The sequence below is a fragment of the Neovison vison genome, chromosome 3 (genome assembly GCF_020171115.1).
Source record: "Neovison vison isolate M4711 chromosome 3, ASM_NN_V1, whole genome shotgun sequence".
In the NCBI taxonomy this organism is placed as follows: Eukaryota; Metazoa; Chordata; class Mammalia; order Carnivora; family Mustelidae; genus Neogale; species Neogale vison.
In genome coordinates this window covers 158,617,431-158,637,361 of record NC_058093.1, presented here as the reverse complement: position 1 = coordinate 158,637,361, position 19,931 = coordinate 158,617,431, and the positions used below count along the sequence as shown (strand labels likewise).

Genomic DNA, 19,931 nt, shown 5'->3' with positions numbered 1-19,931 from the left:
GCTGAGAGACAGTGGGCTCGTCTCCCACTAGTGCTTGCTTTTTCTAGGAGCATAAGCAAACCAGCCTGTCCGCCTCTGCTCTTCCAAGGCTGCATTCCCCGGGAAGCACGTCTTCTCCATTATAGCCCTGCTGTGGGCTTGGGGCCGGTCAGGTGACCTCCCTGTGACCTAGTTCCTTTATCTGTAAAATGGGGATAATAATAAACGGTAATTTGATGACTAGGATTGAAACAGTCCCATTATAAAAATACAATGCAGCAGTTCGGGATGACAGGCTGTAGGCTCGAAGATGGTGCTGCAATGGGTATTTTTAGGAAGGAGGAAAGGGGGGAGGGATGAGTGGTTTATAAATGTTTGTTGCATTAAAAAATGTGCTAGTTTGAATTGTGCAGAACAGAGTATCATTTGTTTCTAGAAAAAATTCACTGCTGTGGAAACGAATTAGTTTATATTGAATATGTGATGGTTCAGAGAAAGGGATATTAACCCAATTTGCATTTCTTTGAACTGAAATAAATTATTGCCATGTTTGCATTAGTTGGGTCAGCTGGGTGTGTTTGGGCAGACCTGCAGTGGGGAGGGCTGGCCCTGGGCTCAGAAGGTTATAATAGGGTCAGTGTGTGCAGGTCAGCAAGCACCCTCCAAATCAGGGCTTATTAACCTTTTGTGAGGACTGTGGACCCCTTTTGGGGGGTCTCATAAAAGCACATCTATTTTATACTGTTGTGTATGGATCTTTGAGTCGTCCAGCCCACCATGGTCTGGAGTGAAGGATGTTGGCCCCAAAGAAGGCACAGTGTCCATTGTCTTGGTGTCTCATGCCCACATCATGGCACAGATTGACTGGAACTCAGTTTCTGAGGCCTCTCTCAACTGTGGAAACAAAACATGACTTTGGTTCGAAAGAGACAGACAGCCAAAGACAAGCTCATGTATGTGCTAGGAGCTGGGAGCTGCGGACATTTCAGACCGGCATAAAACACAGCCCCAGCTGTGCGGAGGAGCTGGCTATCCTGACTTTGCCTGGTCAGTCACCAGAAGTAGGTTGGTGGGCCTAACTGGCAAGCCATGGCCCCTTCTTCCCTCACTTCTTTGTGTCCCTGCCTGCTGAAATCGCACTTTAAGCCAAATTAAGAGTACTCCCCATCGGTAGAAGGTGCCTGCACCTGCATTCCTCCAAACCTGGCTCCTGCCTGGCCTCCAGGAGTTTCCCGTCACAGTGAGAGGAGCTCAGAGCCAGCCAGCCGGCCAGCAGTCTGGGCAAGCTCTTGAACCTGACAAAGGGGCGTTAGTCAGCGGTGGGGAGATGAAGAACTGTGATAGTGTATGTGGACAGAAGGCGACTGCCGTGGATGGACACCAAAGATGAAGGTAAATCCAGAAGAGGTGGAAGCTACCAGCATTCAGAGACATGAGCCTAGAATTTGCTGCTAACTCTTGGACCAAAATAGCTTCAGGTTCCCAAAGTGTCTGATTCTAGGGGGCAGAGAGCCTAGGGTAGAGGAGGATGGGGAGCGTGGAGGGTGGCAGGACTTCTAGTAGTGAGCAACCAGTGACCAGAGAGCCTTATTTAATGAGCCCCCCAGCCTCTGTCTGAACTCACTCTTACTGGAAAGAGACAACTGCAGGACAGAAAGATAATAAGCAGGGAGTTAATTAAAAAAAAAAATAACTTTAGGGGGAAAGTTCTTATCATATCACTTCTCTGCTTAAAACCCATCAACAGTGTTCTAGTGATTTCAGGAGAAAGCCCCAACCCCTTACTCAGTCTACAACCTGCCCATCCTACTTGACCACCAGTGCTGGATTTCCTGAATGTCATGCTCTCTCTGGCCTCCAAACCTTTATTTCTGCTGCTCTGTCCCTTTGGGGCACACTCTCCTCCTCCTCATGGATGTCACAGCCTCCTGGCTGTTTTCTCTGGCCCCTAGACTAGGTTTGAACCTCGGTGGTGATGCTGAAGCCAGGAAGGCTGATAGGGGCCAGCCAGCCGGCGGGGTCCTCAGGGCAGAGCCACACCTGGTTCACCGCTGTGTCCCTGTGGCCAGCCAGCTGCATAGGAGGAGCTTGGCAAATGCATCTTGAATGTATGCATTCATAAAATCAAGACTAAATGAAGCAAATGACTTCAGTCACATTGTCCTCAGTTGCGCCCAATCCACTGATAACTTCCACAGCAGAAAATAAGACCTGTATTTATTAAGCCTCGCTGATCTGTAAAATGAGGATAATACTGTCTACTCATTGGTTTAGTTGAGGAAAAGCAAGTTCATACACACAAATGCGGTGCCTGGTACCCAGTAAGTGCTCAATGAATGTTAGTTATTACTGCTGTCACTGACCAAGACGGGAGAGACGAATTCCCGTTACTGTCCTAGAAGCAAGAAACTTCATTTCCCTTAGTGGGTAGAGCCACCATTAATGACTTGTTAGTACAAATGCTTCTGGAAAGCCCCTTCCAGAAGAAAGTCAGGTGTAGACCCAGGACCAGGAATCACCCTTTGGGGGACCATAAGGAACCACGCAGGCTGCTGGTGTTTCCAGATACTAGGGTTGAATTTGGAGAATGGTGGCCAAGAAGGGATGGAGGAAATGCCTGTGCCAATCTCTGGCTAGGCTTTACTTAAGTCAGGGGAAGGAATTCATGCTGGGTAAATGAGGTAATGAATGTGCAAGTGCTTTGCAAACTGCAAAGTGCTTTACAAATGTGAAGCATTATTGCTCTCATCTATTTCTCTTCTTTGTGCTCCCGGGGTTTCCTAATAAGAGTTCCTTTGGAAAATCCTAGCCTGCCTTTAGGTTAGCTAAAGGGAAAGGTGCAGTGTGGTAGGTAGGGGGTCTGTGTCCCCTGAGCATAGCAGAAGTCCTGGCTAGGAAAGGGGGACTGGCTGACAAGAGGAATAAAGACAGAAAAAGGCTGTATATTGCAAAGTCATTAATCTCTCCCAACCCGGACTATTTCCCAGGTCCAGGGGCCATCCTAGACCTGTGCAAACCACTGCAGAAAGACAGAATGGCCCATGCTGAGAAGGGTGAGGAAGGGTGAGGGTAAAACCCAGGGCTCTTGTGGCTGTGATTAAGTGTGGGATATCATGGGAAATGTTTCTGATCCCTGAGTCTGGGTTTGCCACTCAGTCACCCAGGCTGGCCCAGGCCATGCAAAGCATTTCCAATTGCTTTGCACAAGGGATACAGACTGGCCTGGAAGAAGGAAGAATTCTGACCCCTAGTAACCTTGATTATTTCGGCAGCATGGCTTGCTTGTACCTGTGTCCAGCATGTTCGTGGCCCCCTCCCTTGCTCCACAGCCACGGCATCCGGGCAAACACGCGGACTTGTGGAGATCAACAGCAGGGTCCAGCCAGCTTGGGCAGAGGAGCCAAGGCACCAGCTCTATTTTCGAGGCAAATTTCCCTGAGTTTATGGTTCAACTCTACTTACTTATGTGTGTATATTGTCAGGAGCAGAGTAGCTCCCCCTGGAGGGAGTAACGTGAAATCTCAGCCTCTTCGGTCCCCCTGGGGTGTGAGAATGAAACCTTGGACGACCGCATGGGTAGTCCTGAGGGTAATGGGTGTGATTCTGCCTGAGTTGCGTCTCCTTAAATTCTTGGGAGCTGTCTACACCACCGACTTCCTGAAGCGCTAAGCTGGAAACTGCAGGTTGTTTTTACGCAGTGAAGCTTAAGCATGCAGCAAGCATTGTGTGTCCATCTCTGCTCACTAGGATGGGCTCAAATGTGCGTGTTCACTGAGTGACCACATTTATGAATGTGGCTGGAACATCGCAAGACACATTTCAAAGGTCTCAGCAAGACAGTGTTGAGTTTGGTTCTTTGCCGGAACGTCAGCTGATTTTCACATGATTAACCGTATTCCATCATCACCCCAAATACTTGGGTGTGATTTCGAGAGGCTGTTGAGGATGCAGAGAGTAGTATAAGTGGTTGAAGAGCTCCAAAAACCGAGGACAGGCTGGGAGTGAGCCTGACGTGCTTAGCCGACAGTGAAAACTAGAAGGGCCAGAGGTCAAACCTGCACTATTTTTTTTTGTTGTTGTTCCAAGACTTTCTGAGTTTTTAGAAAACTACATTTATTCCATACTACCCCCTTCCCCCAATCCCCAAGGGCACTTAAAGCCTCCATTCAGGTTTGAACTGGGGAAGTGTGAAAGCCAGTGTCTGGTTGGTCCCCGTGTTCTCGATCATCAGAGCACACCACAATCATCTGTAGGCCTTCTTGGAACTGTAGCTCTCGGGGCTCTGTCAGGATGTCAGGGATGTAAGCTGTCCAAGCTGCACGGGTGGGTTTGATGCCCTGAGAATGACTAGCAGAGTCCTACATTTCCCCCAGCCCCCTGAGTGCTTCTGCAACGTGCAAAGCATTACTTACTCATCCGCCACTTCTGAGTTTCTGGGGTTTCTTAGGTATGCCTCCCACATGGTTTCCACGTCCCACATGTCCTCTGACCAGGATAGAGAGCAGAGGGCCCCTTAGGTCATCCACAAAGAGCTGCATGACCACTACCTTTGCTGGTTTTAGATCATATTGCTGAGAACATGGGCTCAGCACGGGCGTGTTTTGATGGAGGTGGCAGGAAAGGAGGAGCAGAGCTTTGGCCGAAGTTGCTGCCCAGAGCAGGACATGTGTGGCAGTTCTCCGAAAATGTCGGGTACAGTGTGTTCCAGGCCTCATTTATTCATTCACTCATGGGCATTTCCTTCATTCATTGGTGGCTTACTGAGCGCCTACCACGTGTTAGTCTCTGCAGACACCACCATGTACAGTCTTTGTCCCATGGAGTGGATAGTCCAGAGTGGGGTTGGGGGAACAGAGAGAGAGAGATAATACATCAACAAATAAATAACAATTATACAGATTTTAGTAGACTGATAATCAATAGAGAAAGCTTCAAACTACTTGTCACACTACTGGACCGCCCCCAATACAGAATCAGTGGGAGTGGCTTCTGTGTTCTAGAGGCACTGGCCGGTTATGTCTCGTTCCTGTGCAGGAAGCGCCTGCCGTGAGCTCACCATCATCCTCGGTCTCTCTCACTGGCTCTGTGTAATTTACATTTTAACACTTGGCAATGCCAAACACTTCTCAGATGAGGCAGCTGAGGTCTCGAAGAGCCGGGCTGACCTGTGCATGGCCAGTAAGGGGGGGGGTGGGATTACCTACAGGCTCTGAAGCCCTCTGTGGCCTTGTTCCCTAAGGCTATACCTACTGTGGCCTCTCTTCAGCCTCCAGAGCAGGTTGCCTCAGTTTCCACTCTTTCTTTTTAATTTCCTTTAGCCGAGTCAACACTTCGGCTAACTTTTCTCTGTAGAACGACCGTATTAGGCAAAAGTTCGTGTGGGATCCAATAAAACATCAGATGATATTGAGCACACGTCAGGCAAAGCCTGCAGCCCAGTAAGTTATTATGTGTAAATGTTACAACTTTATTTTGAGGAGAATACATGTGTACTATCAAGCTGTTTTATGGATACGCAGTGTGATTGATTACAGCATGCGGATCTGTCGCAACAAGATAAACTCAGATAGAATAATCTGTGGATATTTAGGCCTCAGCAATTTGTTATCCAAAGACGACTCCAGAAATGATAATTCTTCTCATTCCAGCGATTTCTCTACTCCACTTTCCGATAAAAACCCATTTCCAGAGAGCTCACTTCGGATGCCAGGGGTCCTTTTCTTCTGTCCCCTCCCAGCTGCTCAACGGTGAACAGTGGCAAGTTGTGTTTGCCATTAAAGCCACAACCACAGGGAGACCTGGCCCAGAGTAAACAGGTGTGAAGGGGTTGTTGCTGGGGTGGTTGCCCCAGAGCAGCCTCTGCCCCTAAGCTAACAAAGAAGCAAATGTGAAAAAATAACCGTGATTTTTCACCACAGCTTGGGTGAAAGTGGATTACATCAAGTAGCAGAATATTTTGTAGATCAGCCCCAAGCCACTTGTTGCTACAAAATAACTGTGGAATTAATTAGCTACTTTCTCAATAACCATTTGTTTGTGACACAGAGTTGCTTGAATGAGCTAAATCAAACTCAAGGCCCCCACCTCTTCCTTGACTACCTGGGGGCAACGTGACCTTCTTTAGGCTCCGTTAGAGGCTTGGACCACTCTTTCTTTCTTTCTTTCTTTTTTTTTCTTTTAAGATTTTATTTATTTATTTGACAGAGATAGATCACAAGTAGGCAGAGAGGCAGGCAGAGAGAGAGAAGGGGAAGCAGGCTCCCTGCTGAGCAGAGAGCCTGATGCGGGACTTGATCCCAGGATCCTAAGATCATGAGCTCAGCTGAGGGCAGAGGCTTAACTGAGCCGCACTGGCACCCTGGACCACTCTTTTGAGAATGAGGTACTGGTGTGCATTCTTTTGAATTCCTATCCTGAGTTATGATTTCTGTTTAACAGTTACACAACTTTCCATGTATATAGAGGAGACATGGCCCAGTAAAAGGGAATTCTAGATCTGGAGGGCAAAGCCTTGTGTTGGCTTCTTGGCTCCGCCTCCCTACTGGTTCCTTGACATTGGGCAGGGCACTTCCCTTGAGCCACAGTTCTGTCACCTGAAAAGCAGAGACAATGACACTTGTCCTATCCATTTTGTAGGGTTGCTGTAAGAAGCGAATAAGCAGATAAAATATTGGGAAACAATTTTTAAGGTATGCGATTCTATTCAAGAAATACTTATGAAATCACAAGGACCATTTCACTTGCTTTGCGTGTTAAGTACTGTTGCTTCATGTTTACTTTCCTAATCAGTTACTTAAGACGAAAATAGGAAGACTTCTTCAAGAAAACCGAGTTAAGTTAACTGCTCAGGTTGCCTGGGTGGCTCAGTGGGTTAAAGCCTCTTCCTTTGGCCCAGGTCATGATCCCAGGGTCCTGGGATCGAGCTCTGCATCCAGCTCTCTGCTCAGCGGGGAGACTGCTCCCCCCACCCCCATGCCTGCCTCTCTGCCTATATGTGATCTCTGTCAAATAAATAAATAAAATCTTAAAAAAAAACTTTGCTCTTATTATCTGAAAATTCAGTTCTTTATTGCGTACCACCTGCTGCGCACATTCCTCCCATAAGCAGGGAGAAAGGCAGTTGAAAACTCATGTGCCCATAGCAGCACTACTACTTGAGGAGAGGGGTGGTGTCTTATTGCATTCTGGTCCACAGGGCCTGTTTTGTCTATCGGCCCCCAGCTGGTACCCTACTGATGCCCTTGTGGGTCCAGATCCCTGAACTCTGAGCCATTTCTGGACTTTCCTATACTTGGGTCCCCACTCTCACAGGCTGAGCTACTGTTTTCCCAAACTGTGACTGGCTCCTGAGGCCTTCCCAGTGTCTACCACGTCCTATGCCAGAATCACCCTGTCCGCATCATGACCCATAGATTGTAGGACTGCTCTTAGGTCACCATTCCTGTCTTTCCCCCTTTCCCTTTTGGGAGGTCCCAGTCCTTCTTCCTTGCCAGAGGACTTGGCAGATAGCATCCTGAATAAGAGCAAGGACTCTGGAGGTCAGCCTGCCTCGCATCAAGTTCCAGCTTCACGACTTCCCAGTGGCGTGGCTTTGGGGAGAGCTACTTAGCATCTCTGTACCTCAGTTTTCTCATCTGTGAAATGGCAAAAATGGAAAATAAAACCTCATAGGCTTGTCTTGAAAATTAAAAAGAGAAAATAGGTGTGAAGCCCTTAGAAGTGAGCACTAAAGAAATACAGTTCAGCTGTTGTCTTTATGACCGATCATGGTCACAGTGATTCATATATACCAGTTTCCCTAATCTGAAGCTTGTGATGTCGGGATAAGATACGGGCTGTGTCTCCCTCAGAAAGCTCCCAGACTCCTAAGATAACTAATACAAGTTAGTCCATGCCCTTTGCCTCCATGACACTTGCCAAGAGGTAGACCTGCTAAGTTAAACCAAAAGAGGCAGAAGGAAAGTTGTGTCAGTTAGCTTCTGCTGCATAACAAATTACCACACATATGCTGTGGTTTGAAATGGCAAGCATTTATTTTCATTTATGGTTTGTGTTTTCTGGGCTGGTTCAGCTGACCTCTGCTGGATTTTCTCAGATGTCTCTGGTTACCTGATGGTTTGGCTGGTGGCCTGATGAGCTGGGGATGGTTCACTCTCACGTCTAGAAGTTGGCAGGTTATTGGCCAAGTATTGGCTGCCTGTTGGCTGGGGTGCCTTGGTTCTTCTCCGTGGGGGCTCTCAACATCCAGCAGACTAGCTTGGGCTTATTCACAGGGCTGTCTCAGGATTCCAGAGATGGGAAGAAAAGAAACTAAGACCTTTTGAGGCCTGGGGTTGGAAGACACATTGCATTGGTCAAATCTACCTCCTGACGGAAATGCTTCATTGCTAAGAATCTGTGATTATTTGCTGTTAATTACAGCAGTAAATCCTTGCTGAGGGTAGTGGGCTTTTTCTTAGTTTCCGTTTACATTCAGAGAGGGTTGTGATTTCACCTTTACTAAGATGTTTCTCTTTCTCTTTTAAATTTTAATTTATTGTATACCCACTCTGTGCCAGACACCCTGTGGTCACAGAGTACTCAGGGAGAAGAGGAATACAGGTTGGAAGAGCCGTGCTGATGTCTGGTAGTGGCTTTATCTTGGCCTGGGGAAAATAGGAAGACTTCTTCAAGAAAACCGAGTTAAGGCTGAGTCTTAAAGGATCTCAGGAGATAGCGGTTTTGGGGGGATGAAGGGGAGGAGAATGTAAGGATAAAATGTAAATTACAGAAAAAAGTCATCTGATTCTGCTCCCTTAGCTACAAATGAGAGCTGTGGGACCTGGAGACTCTCCCAGTTATACCCACATTTAGTGGAAGAGCAGGAATACAGGCCTCCTGACTTCCTTGTCTTGATTTGTACCCAGAATTAGGTCCCCAAATAGATACATCTCAGTCTACTCACACACTTAATCACATTGCCTTTTCAGGTCCCGGATTTTTGCCCTCCTTTACGAGGAGCTCCAGATCCCTCGCCACCCTGACTCCCGTATGCTTGGTGTCTCTGAAAGTTAAGACCTGCTCTAGGATTGGCTGGTGAGTAGCTCAAATAGATGTCTCTGCTCAGGGATGGCTGTATGGCCCAGAGACCCGTGTGGCCATTGAGGTACCTCCATGCAGTGGGCCACGCTGTGAAACCACCTCCAGCATTCATGTTGCAGGCAACACGTCAGGAGATAGAATGGTACCCAAAGTCTCGCGGGTTTTATTGCATTTTGTATTTTGTTGCGGAAAGGTACAAGAGGCTACAAATTGATTGTTAAACTTATGGAACACTTGGCCCTTGGATCCTGCCTTAATTAGGAACGTATTTTGCTGCAGAGTATCAGCTCTCCTTCTAGCCATAATGCCTCACTGAGAACCTGAGCTGTCCCCAGCCAGACAGAAGTCAACCATGAGCTCCACACTGGCCATGGCACAATCTGCACTTCACAGCCTCTGAAGCATTTTCATATTTATCATCTCGTAGAATTCTCGTAAAACTAACAGAGAGGCAGATAGAAAAGTCCTCACTCAGTGGATGAAGAAGCAGAGGCTCAAAGAGTTAAGAAACTTGCCTGAAGCCTCAGATTAGTGAACGGTCGATCCAGTGCAGATGGCCAGCGCTTAGGCCTCTGAGAGCAGAACTCTGGAGAAATTCAGAGCCAACCGCCTCTGGCATGGCATCAGATGCACCCTCAGGGGTCCCTTGTGCCCTGGTACCGGTGTTGCCCAAACCCAGCAGCCCAGGTGTTGGCTCCTGATTGAGCCTTTCTCTCTGATTTGATTTCCGTGCCCATGGTCCAGTGCCTGACCACGACACGCATGTGATGCTTCCTGCCCCACGTGGCGGTCTCTGCACCAGGGTGCTTGGGCAGTGGGCAGCGGAGAATGAAAGGCTATTACCACATGTCATGGACACTCCGCAACTTCTGCTCTACCGAAGGCCATTCTCTGGTGGGCAGGCAAGGAGTCCTGAGGCCGTACCTGTTGAATTGAATCAGTGCCCACAGATTGCATGGCGGATAGACATGGGGGACGGACCACAGGAAGTCTAAGGGAGAGAGGCCTGGCTTAGACTATTTGATAAGAGGATGGTGACGAGACTCTCTTTGTGTTTTTGGGAGCAGAACTAGGGCAAACTGCAGAGAGTGTCAGGAAGCACATTTTGATGCTCCGCGAGGAAGAACTTTCTACCCCTTTAGAGCTGTCCAGAAGGAGAAGATTTTGTCTTAAGTGATCGCTTATCTGTCATTCATGGGATTTGCCAGTCCCATTGCTGAAGAGCAAGAACTGACAGAAGAGGCTTTTTCAGTCAAACTAAAGCCCATCAATTTTTCTTTATTAGGCCCAACCATTGGTCCTAATTTTAGATTCTGGGGCGGCATCAGATAAAGCTCATCACTCTTGCACATTTTACAAGAGGGGCTTGTAAATGGGTTTCTAATTGGTGGAATTTCAGGCATGATTATAAAGTGAAATGAAGAATTTCAGGCCAGTAGGGAGATATTTTGGGGGCAGTGTGGTTTTTTCAGAGCCTTTAAATCATTGCCACAAAGCTGACCAGCTACCACCCTGGGTTGGATGAATGTATGAGAAATTCATTCAAATTTCAGTTGCTGAAGATACTTTTGGTGGGAACCAAGTGGCATCGGTAGGACTTAAGACGTTTTCTCGGAGTCTTTGGTCAATGGCCTTTGCCTTTTAGACTCAGATTATGAAGCTGAGGCCTCTGAGCAGGGCCAAGGGCAGGCCAGAGGGGTTGGTACTGCAAATGAGCCCTGGGTCTTGACGCCCGCTCTTGTGGAAAGAATGCGAACTGTCAGTGTCAGCGGTACCGACTGCACTACGGGCTGGGCCTGGGAAGAGCTCTGCCAGCTCGTCATGCCCCTACTATTGGACACGGTGTGTCCCCACAGGAGGGTGCGCTGGCTTCTTCCCTGGTGGTCACAGGTAACAGAGCAACATTCAGTGGCACACCAGAGGCATCTGAACTTCTCGCTGGAAGTCACAAGTGGAGACAGGGGCGACTGCCAGCAAGCTGTGTCTTCAGCTTCTCTGCCTCTCTTTTCCATATCACTTCCCTCCTTTCTGCCCTTATCTTGTGTGAACGTGTTTTGGACCATCTTGGGTCCTGAGTATTGTGGAAATAATAATGTGGGATTTTAGCTCCACCGAGGGTCTGGGGGCTCCCAGACCAAGCTCAGAAAGGATGGTACAGTCAATTTCCCGGATATTTCCTGCTCGCTCAGTCCTCTTTGTTTATTGAACCGGTGAGTGTCCCTCTCTCTCTCTTAGGTGGTAACAAGAGAGCACAGCCCTCCCCTCTACACATGCCTCAGTGCAGGCATGTGGTTGTTGGACACACACTTCCTGGGCTCTGACATAGAGTCAGACACTGTGCTGGGCATCAGGGACACGCTTAGGGTAAAATGAAGTCCTTGCATGAGAAGCTGGGAGATGGGCCTGTCAACACATGCATCTGGTACAGTGAGACAGTCACTGCAGTGGTGTTTTGCACAGGGGGCAGAAGGGCTCAGGACAGGCCTGTTTCCCGAGGGGGAGTCCGGGAAGGTGTGAAAGAAACCTTGATGACTGCGTCTGCATTTTCCACACAGACGAGTGGTCAGGGAAAGCTGGGTTCAGGGTCCTGAGCTAAGAGACAGCATGCCATGTTTAAAGAGACATTCCAAGAGGGCAGGGACTGCATCTGCTTTTACTCCCCATTGTGGATCTGGTCATGGTGAACTCTTGTTCCCTCTAGAATGTACAGCTGTGTGGGGCACCTGGATGGCTCAGTCGGTGAAGTGCCTGCCTTTGGCTCAGGTCATGATCCCAGAGTCCTGGGATTGAGCCCCACGTCAGATTCCTTACTCAGAGGGGAGCCTGCTTCTCTCCCTCTGCCTGCTGCTCCCCCTGCTTGTGCTCTCTCTCTCTCTCTCTGTCAAATAAATAAATAAAATCTTTAAAAAATTTAGAATATACAGCTATGCATATGTCATTAAGTTTACATACCTGCATTAAATTTTTATTGCTAAACTAGTACATGTACATGATTACAATTCAAATTTATGACAAGACTTGCAAAAAACCTGGTAGTTCCTTGGCCTCCCTTTCTGCATTTCTGAGTCTTACTCCTTAGAAACACCTTTTCAACTTTTTGAGCTCTTGTTGCTAGCATTTACCTTCCTATTTCTAAATAATAATATTATACTTCTATGTCTCCAGGACAGTATTTTTCTGACTTCCATCTACAGAAGGGTGGGCTTCCTCTCTCTGAGCTAACACATCACTCCTTCTCTTTCTTCCATCCTTCCAACATAGCTGTAATGCAATTTTCTGTGAAGTTTATTTTTAGGATTTTCATATTTATATCTATAAAAATATTCATAAAGGAATGCAGATAGGAAAATTTCCTTTTATACACAACTTTTTGTTTTTCCAAGAGCTAAAAATTGTCAAATTTAATAGTGTACCTAGTTTTCTATGTACCTACCATTGATTCTTCCCCAAACTCTCTGACAGATCTACCAAGATCCCCTAGACACAGTCACTGGGTGACTAAATGGTGCTGCTTTTTTTTCTTGAAACCTCCCCTTCTGGAACCCCCCAACCCCAGCTCTGATTTGGACTCCTCCCCCTAGGCTGGCCATACCTGCCCTGTCTCACTTTCCTCTACACTGGTCTCCTTTGGTGACCTCCTTCCTCCTTGATCTTTTGTGTTTTACTCTCTTACTTTGGTGAAGATATTCTTTCAGAAACTTCTCATGAAAACCCACAAGAGCAGTTGCATATCTGAATATGTCTTTATTTGTTCTTCACATTTGACCAGATACAGAATTCTCGGATGGAAATACATTGCCCCAGTGTATTCTAGGTTCTGGTGTCAGTATTGAGAAATCTGATGTTTTGCCAATTTCCTCCTGTGTGTGTGATCCTTTTTTTTTTAAACCCTTCTCTGAAAGTGTTTATCTCCACTCTTTATCCTTGGTGTTTTGAAATTTCAGGGTGATATATCTAGGTGTGCATCTTTTTTTTCATTCAGTATGTTTGACCTTTTGATAAGTCCATCACATCTGGGATTTCACACTCTTGTTCTGGAAATCCTTGTGGGCTTTGTTATCTGTAATTTTCCCCCATGTTCACTCTGAGCTTTCTTATTGAAATTTCTGTAAGAGATTAGTGGACCTCCTTAGGGAACACTTTAATTTTCCTATTATTTCTTTTCTTTATTTCATCTCATTGTCTTCTGTCTACTTCTTAAGAGATTTCTTGTATTTTTTTTCTAGAAGTCTACTTAATTTATTATAGTTATTGCATGTTTAATATCGATTTAGTCTTATTTTCTGACTTTTCTTTTACAGTAACCTTCTGTTCTTGTTATGTGGCTACCTATCTTATTTTTTTCTGAAGATGTTAACAGCAGTTTTATTAAAGAATTCTTTAGTTTTCTGCTTTACTTTTATTTTTAATGAGTCCATTATTTCCAATTTTTGTTTTGTTTTGACTTTTGTTAGACTTCCTAAATGTCTGCTGATCTTTAGCTATCCGTTCATATTGCAGAGTGAGGAACTGTACAGGTGACTGGAATTCTGTGGTGATGGGTTGGCTTTGTTGACTGGTGGGCATCAGTGTGATGTGACTGGATGCTGGAAAGTGTGTTAGCCAACTCATTTTTGTTAGACAAATGTCAGACTCTTTAGAGACAAACCTGCTAGCTTTCTGTCTTGTTGTCCGTCTTCTGGGAGTCCATTGGGTTAGGGAAGGATCGTGTTTGACCATTCAATCTTTAGACTTCACTTCATGTTGGAGTTCTGACCCTTAGACCACCCACATTTAGGGAAGAGGAGGAAGGTGAAGTCAGCGAAGGACACAGAGGACTGGTCAGCATGTCAGGAAGAAGACCAAGGAAGGGAGAGATGATCAACAGCATTGACTGTATAGCCCAGATGTCAAACGAGTTGGCTTCAGGCAACAGTTGGAGGTCTTCACTGCTACTGTGGAGGTGGAATCCGGCTTGTGGGGAAAAGGGAGAACATGAAGGAAGAGATGCTAACTAGAGACTGAACTCTCTGCCTCTCTTGAACCTTTTCCCTTTGCGGCCACTGCTGGCTCTGGTTGCTCTTCCTTGCATAGGTTCTGAGTATATTCTGGAGAAATAGGGGATGTGTGCACATCAGCCATCAGAAATGATTGACAGAAGATGAGAGGGAGTCTTAAATGTATGAAAGTAAAACAAACACTTTATTTAAGGAAAAGGCAACTTGGAAAAAAAAAGCCTAATAAATAACTCCGTACAGCTGGCTTAAGCACTTTAAAGCCAGTGTCTGTGATAAGCAATGAAAACATTAATATAAAATGCTTCACCATAAATGAGTACAATTCAGGCTGATGTATTGCAGCTGAGCCGGCTGTCGGATGGCATGCTTTTAAAGTGATGTTTACAATCAGTATTTTTTCCTTTGGTAACTAGAAGAAGGCAGAAATGGCTGGAAGCCCTGCCAGGGTGCGGCTCTGAGCCTCAGGAGGATGGGAGACCTGCCAGGCGGCCGGCCTTCCTCTCCATCCCCGTTCCCAGCCAGCTCGAGACAAGGCAGTTAGGAAAGCAGTGTGACGCAGGGCTGAGTGCAGAGCTCATAGCCTGGGTTCACTGGGTGGGCAGCTGTGCAGTCTGGAGACAATGAGTCAGGGTTTCTGGGCTCTTTACGCCCCCAGCTGGTTCTGGAGGTCACAGAAGTGTCTCCCAAGTTCTCTGAGACCAGGACCCACAAGTGCCTGCTGATTCTTCTTCCTCTTCTTCTCTGGAGCACCTTGGCTGTGTTGCCCATCCAGCTGCTCACCCCCAAAGTCCACTCAAAACAAGCATGTGTTTCATTTGAACATTTTACCAAACGGAGGGGAAAATGTCCCCTGTCCTACCATGTCAGTGTGCTTATGGAAGAATTAGATAAAATCATCGTACAAAAGAACACAGGAGTGTTAAACCTTCTTTTTAACATATGGACTCTCTGATAATCATCCTCCAGAGAACATTCTGTCACAAGCAATAATAATAACAACAAGCAGCTCACATGTGTGGAGTGCCAGCCTCATGCCATCCCTGAGTGGTCTCTCCTGAGGATGCACCCACCAGCTCCTGGCTCCGTGCCTGTGTGGACAACCTTCTCGTGGCCTTCAAAAGCCCTTTCTTTCTTCCTGTCTCCGTTCCATCAGGATTCTACTTCTCCCTTGCCGCCAACACCTGTTTCTCTATCTGAGGTTTCTGGCAGCCCTACTGACTGAGAAACGAGAGCTGTTTTGTTTTGTTTTATCATTGTTATCCATGAAACACATTACAAGGCCCTTTCCTTGAAGTGTTTTACTGTCAATCACTGTGGGGAAAATAAACAAAACAGCACATAGATGGTTAAGAGATACGAAGAGAACCTTGGTGACTGTCACTGGCTGGTGGCTTCTGAATTTGTAAACAGTGACTCCCAAGTGTCCCAAAAAGGAACGAAGAGCTTCTCTAGCTGTGTCTGGGGTCTCACTGACAGCCTTTGATGACTTAGGGGCGAAGCCAGCCTGCTCAGACTCTCACCTATGAACCTGGCTGGCTGTACCATGCAGGATAGGAAGCCACCTTCCTCCCAGCCCCTCATCAGGAGCAGTTGGACTACTTCCTGGACCCCGCAGACTTTCTCCCTGGACCTAGACAATTCTGTTTCGGTTCCTCTGCATTTCCTGTGGCTTCCATCACAAGTACACAAAAAGTTGTGGCTTTAAATGACATAAATTTATCATTTTACAATTCTGGATGTCAGAAGTCCAGTCTCATTGGGCTAAAATCAGGGTTTTGGCTGGACTGCATTCATTCTGGAATCCTTGAGGTGAATCTGTCTTCTTATTTGCCTGTTCCAGTTTCTTGAGCCTGCCCACGTTCCTTGACTCATGGCCCCTTTTTACCTTTAAAGCCAGCAATGGGGGGTTGCATCCTCATTTCTCTTCACTCTGATGCCAACCCTCTTGCCTCTTCCATCTTTTAAGGACCCTTGTGATGCCATTGGGCCCACTTGCAAAATCCAGGATAATCTCCCTATTTAAGGCCAGTTGATTAGCAACCTTACTTCATCAGAAACCTTAATTCTCTCTTGCCATGTGAGGAAACATATTCATAGGTTCTGGGGATTAAGACAGGACATCTTTGGGGAAATGCATCCCCTCTCTATCACAATCGTCTACACTTGACTTCTGCTTCTTGAAATGCCCCCTTTCTTCTTCACATAAGGTCAGCGGTAAAGACTGCTTGTACTTTAAGGTAAAGCTTGTCTTATAACGGGGGTCCCTAAATGGACAGACTCACTCTAGTTTCCAGTGGTAGGCAGGTGCCAGCTTCCCAGGAGACTCCCTTGCCAGCAATGAGAAGCCTCTTCTGGGGCTTCAAAAACCTTCTGCCCCTATTAGACTTCACTCCCAACTCATATTCTCAACTCACAAGGGAGCCTTATTCATAGCACAGTGGTGTAGCCAAGGCCATGTGCCCTGAGCACTACAAAGGGTCCTGCTGCCACTCCACTCACCTGCAGGAATTTTTAAAAATTTAACTTAATTTTCTTTAAATTCAATTAATTAATATATACTGTATTATTAGTTTCAGAGGTAGAGTTCAATGATTGATCAGTTGTATATAACACCCAGTGCTCATTATATCATGTGCCTGCCTTAATGCCCATTACCCAGTTACCCCATCCACCCATCCACCTCCCCTCCAGCAACCCTCAGTTTGTTTCCTGTGATTAAGAGGCTCCTGGGGCACCAGGGTGGCTCAGTCAGTTAAGTGCTTGACCCTTGATTTTGGCTCAGGTCGTCATCTTAGGGTTGTGGGTCAAGCTCTACACTGGGCTCTGTGCTGAGAGCAGAGTCTGCTTGTCCCTCTCCCTGAACTTCTCCACTGGCTCCTGTGCCTGCTCTCTCTCCCTATCTCTGTCTCTAAAATAAATAAATGAATTATTTAAAGAGTCTCTTATGGTTTGTCTCGCTCTGTGATTTGATCTTAGCTTATTTTTCCCTTCCTTCCCTTATGATCTTCTGTTTTGTTTCTTAAATTCCACATATGAGTGAACTCATATGATAATTGGTTCTCTCTGATTGACTTATTTTGCTTAACATAATACCTTCTAGTTCTATCCATGTCATTGCAAATGGTAAGATTTCATTTTTGATGGCTGAGTAATATTCCATTGTATATATTTATACCACATCTTCTTTATCCATTCATCTATTGATGGACATCTGGGCTCTTTCCATAGTTTGGGTATTGTGGGCATTGCTGCTATAAACACTGGGGACATGTAAGAATTTTATATTGGTACACTCCAGTATTCTATACTTGGGAATGAACAAGAATGATCATTTATCATCTAAAATACTTTGAGCAGTCAGAAACAAAGAATGCTCGTATAAATCTTCCTCAACTTATGATGGGGTTACATCCTGACAAACTCATCATAAACCAAAACTATTCTAAATCAGAAATTCATTTAATACACCTAACCTACTGAATAGCATAGCCATATATATATATATATATATATATATATATATATATATGGCCTACCAATCGTGCTCAGAATGCTTGCATTAGCTAACGTTTGGACAAAAATCACCCAACACGAAGCCCATTTTATAATAATATTGATTATCTCATGTAATTTACTGAACACAGTACTGAATGTGAAAAACAGAATGGCTGTGTGGTACAGAATGGTTGTAAGTGTATTGGTTATTTGCCCTCATGATCATGGGGCTGACTGCCCGGCATCATGAGAGAAGATCATAGGGTATATCATTAGGCCAGGAAGAGAGCCAAGTTCAAACTTTCAAGTATGGTTTCTAATAAATGCATATTGCTTTCCCATTGTCATAACATTGAAAAAATCGTAAGTCAAACCATCATAAGTCATGGACTGTCTTTATATAATTCCTAAGCTGGAAGGAGAAGGTTAGTTTTGCCAAGCCCCTATTATAAGGAAGGCCATCTGCTCCTTCAGACACCATCACTTTGTCATTACCATCCAGTACACAGTCATGTAGCTCTAGGACTGTGGTCTGGATCATCTTGGGCAAGCTACTTCATCTCTGAACTTTGGTGTTCTTTTTCCTCAAATGGGAAGGCTTAGTATGAAGAGTGAGACAAAATGTACCAGATGCATACTTTTCTACTCCTTTCTTCTACCACTTGCCCCGCCTTCAACTTCAGTTATCCACATTTATCTTTCATTGTTCGCACCATGCTTCATTTATTTCTAAAGGGTCCAGGAATGACATGTTACTATTTTGAGGCCCTCTTTCTCCCATCCCTGACATGCTTGTGCATGTGTCCATGCTCATGAACACACAGACACACACACACAGACACACACACACATAGACATACAGACACACACACACACACACACACACACACACACACACACTGGATAGAGATGTGGAGATGGTATGGAGATGCCTTGGATTTTCTGCATCAAGCCTGCCTCTCAAATGGAGGTGCTAACCCCACAGGAGGAAAGGTCTGAGGACACAGTGGGGAAAGCTTAGGCAGAGGGAACTTTGGGTGGAAGATGGTCTAGAATCATCTAAATTAACCCCCTACACAGCTTTCGATTTGAGAGCCCATTCCCTAGGCCCAGTGCTGCTGTTCCCCAAACTTTCTTTTCTTACATGGGGAATGGTGAACAGCATCATAGGGTGAGGGTTGGGATGAGGGATTTGTCACGGGCTGGGCCAGCATGGTTTCTAGACTGAAATCAGCCTAAACCACTCCCCTCCGTACCAGAAAGAGCTGCATACAAAGGGCCAATCAAACTCAGCTCTTCAGCGCTCCCCAGTCGTCATTGTGCTTTTTTCCAGACTGCAATTATAAATTAGAACTGAACAGATGTATTATATGGAAATGCTTTAAAACATTATTAGGAACAGCTTTTACATTAGTGGTAATAAATCCATACCTGCAGTCATTTCTCATTTCTGTCTAACTCTTTGATAACTTGAAAAATGTAAATTCTGTTCCAGTATAAATTTGGGTAAGTGGATTGGTGCCCGCCTTCCTTCACTATTCTGCTCTTCCCCCTTCCAGTCCACTTGTCCCACTCCCCCAGGCCTGTCCACAACACCATTCAGAATGGAGGGGGAGAGCTCAAACCTCTTGATCTTGAAGGTCTTAGGTACACTGGGTGCCCCTGGTGGTAGGTTGCTCCTCAGATGGCTCTCAACCACCTCTGCCTCCTGGTATTTATGCCCTCTGTATGGTCTGGACCTAATGACTTGCTTCTAATGATTAGAATACCAAGAAACTGATGGGAATGTCACTCTGAAGGTTAGATTATGAAAATCTCTAATGTTCATCTTGCTGGCCCTCTCTCTCTTGCCTTCTTGGCTTGCTGGCTATGATGAAGCAGGCTGCCATGGTGGAAAGACCCACATCACAAGGATCCGAGGGTAGCCTCTGGTTAACAGCCAGTGAGGAGCTGACATCCTCAGTCTGATGGCCCGTGAAGAACTGAATCCTGCCAGCGCCGCTGTGTGAGCTTGGAAGCAGGTCCTGCTTCATGGGAACCTTGAGATGACTGTAGCTCCAGCTGCCACCTGGCCTGTGCCTATGAGAGACCCTGAAGCCACCCTGGCTAAGCCGTGGCTGGGTTCCTGGTCCACAGAAAATGGAAAATAGTAGACATAATAATAAAGAATAAATGTGTATTGTTTGAAGCCATAAGTTTTGGGGTAATTTGTTACACACCAGTAGATAGCTAACATGCCTTTAACATCACCCATCTGCAAAATGGAAGCTTTCCCATGAGTTCTCCTAAGTATAGCGGGAAGAATAAGGTTTCAAGACACATTTCAATAGTGAAACCTTACTCTGGTTGCACCAATAGTCGCCAGCCATTGATTTATTC

At 46.0% G+C, this 19,931-nt stretch overlaps 1 long non-coding RNA gene across 2 annotated transcripts in view; it reads left to right on the top strand.

Annotated features, from left to right (window-relative positions):
* LOC122902916 overlaps positions 1-19,699 on the top strand; it is a 42,388-nt gene extending 22,689 nt beyond the window's left edge. The window contains exons 3-4 of one of the 2 annotated variants that reach the window (XR_006383890.1): positions 8,949-9,054; positions 19,434-19,699. This is a non-coding gene — a long non-coding RNA (uncharacterized LOC122902916). Of the gene's footprint in view, positions 1-8,948; positions 9,055-19,430 lie in introns of both variants that reach the window. The other variant, XR_006383891.1, reaches the window with a different exon arrangement.
* Positions 19,700-19,931: the final 232 nt, after the last annotated feature.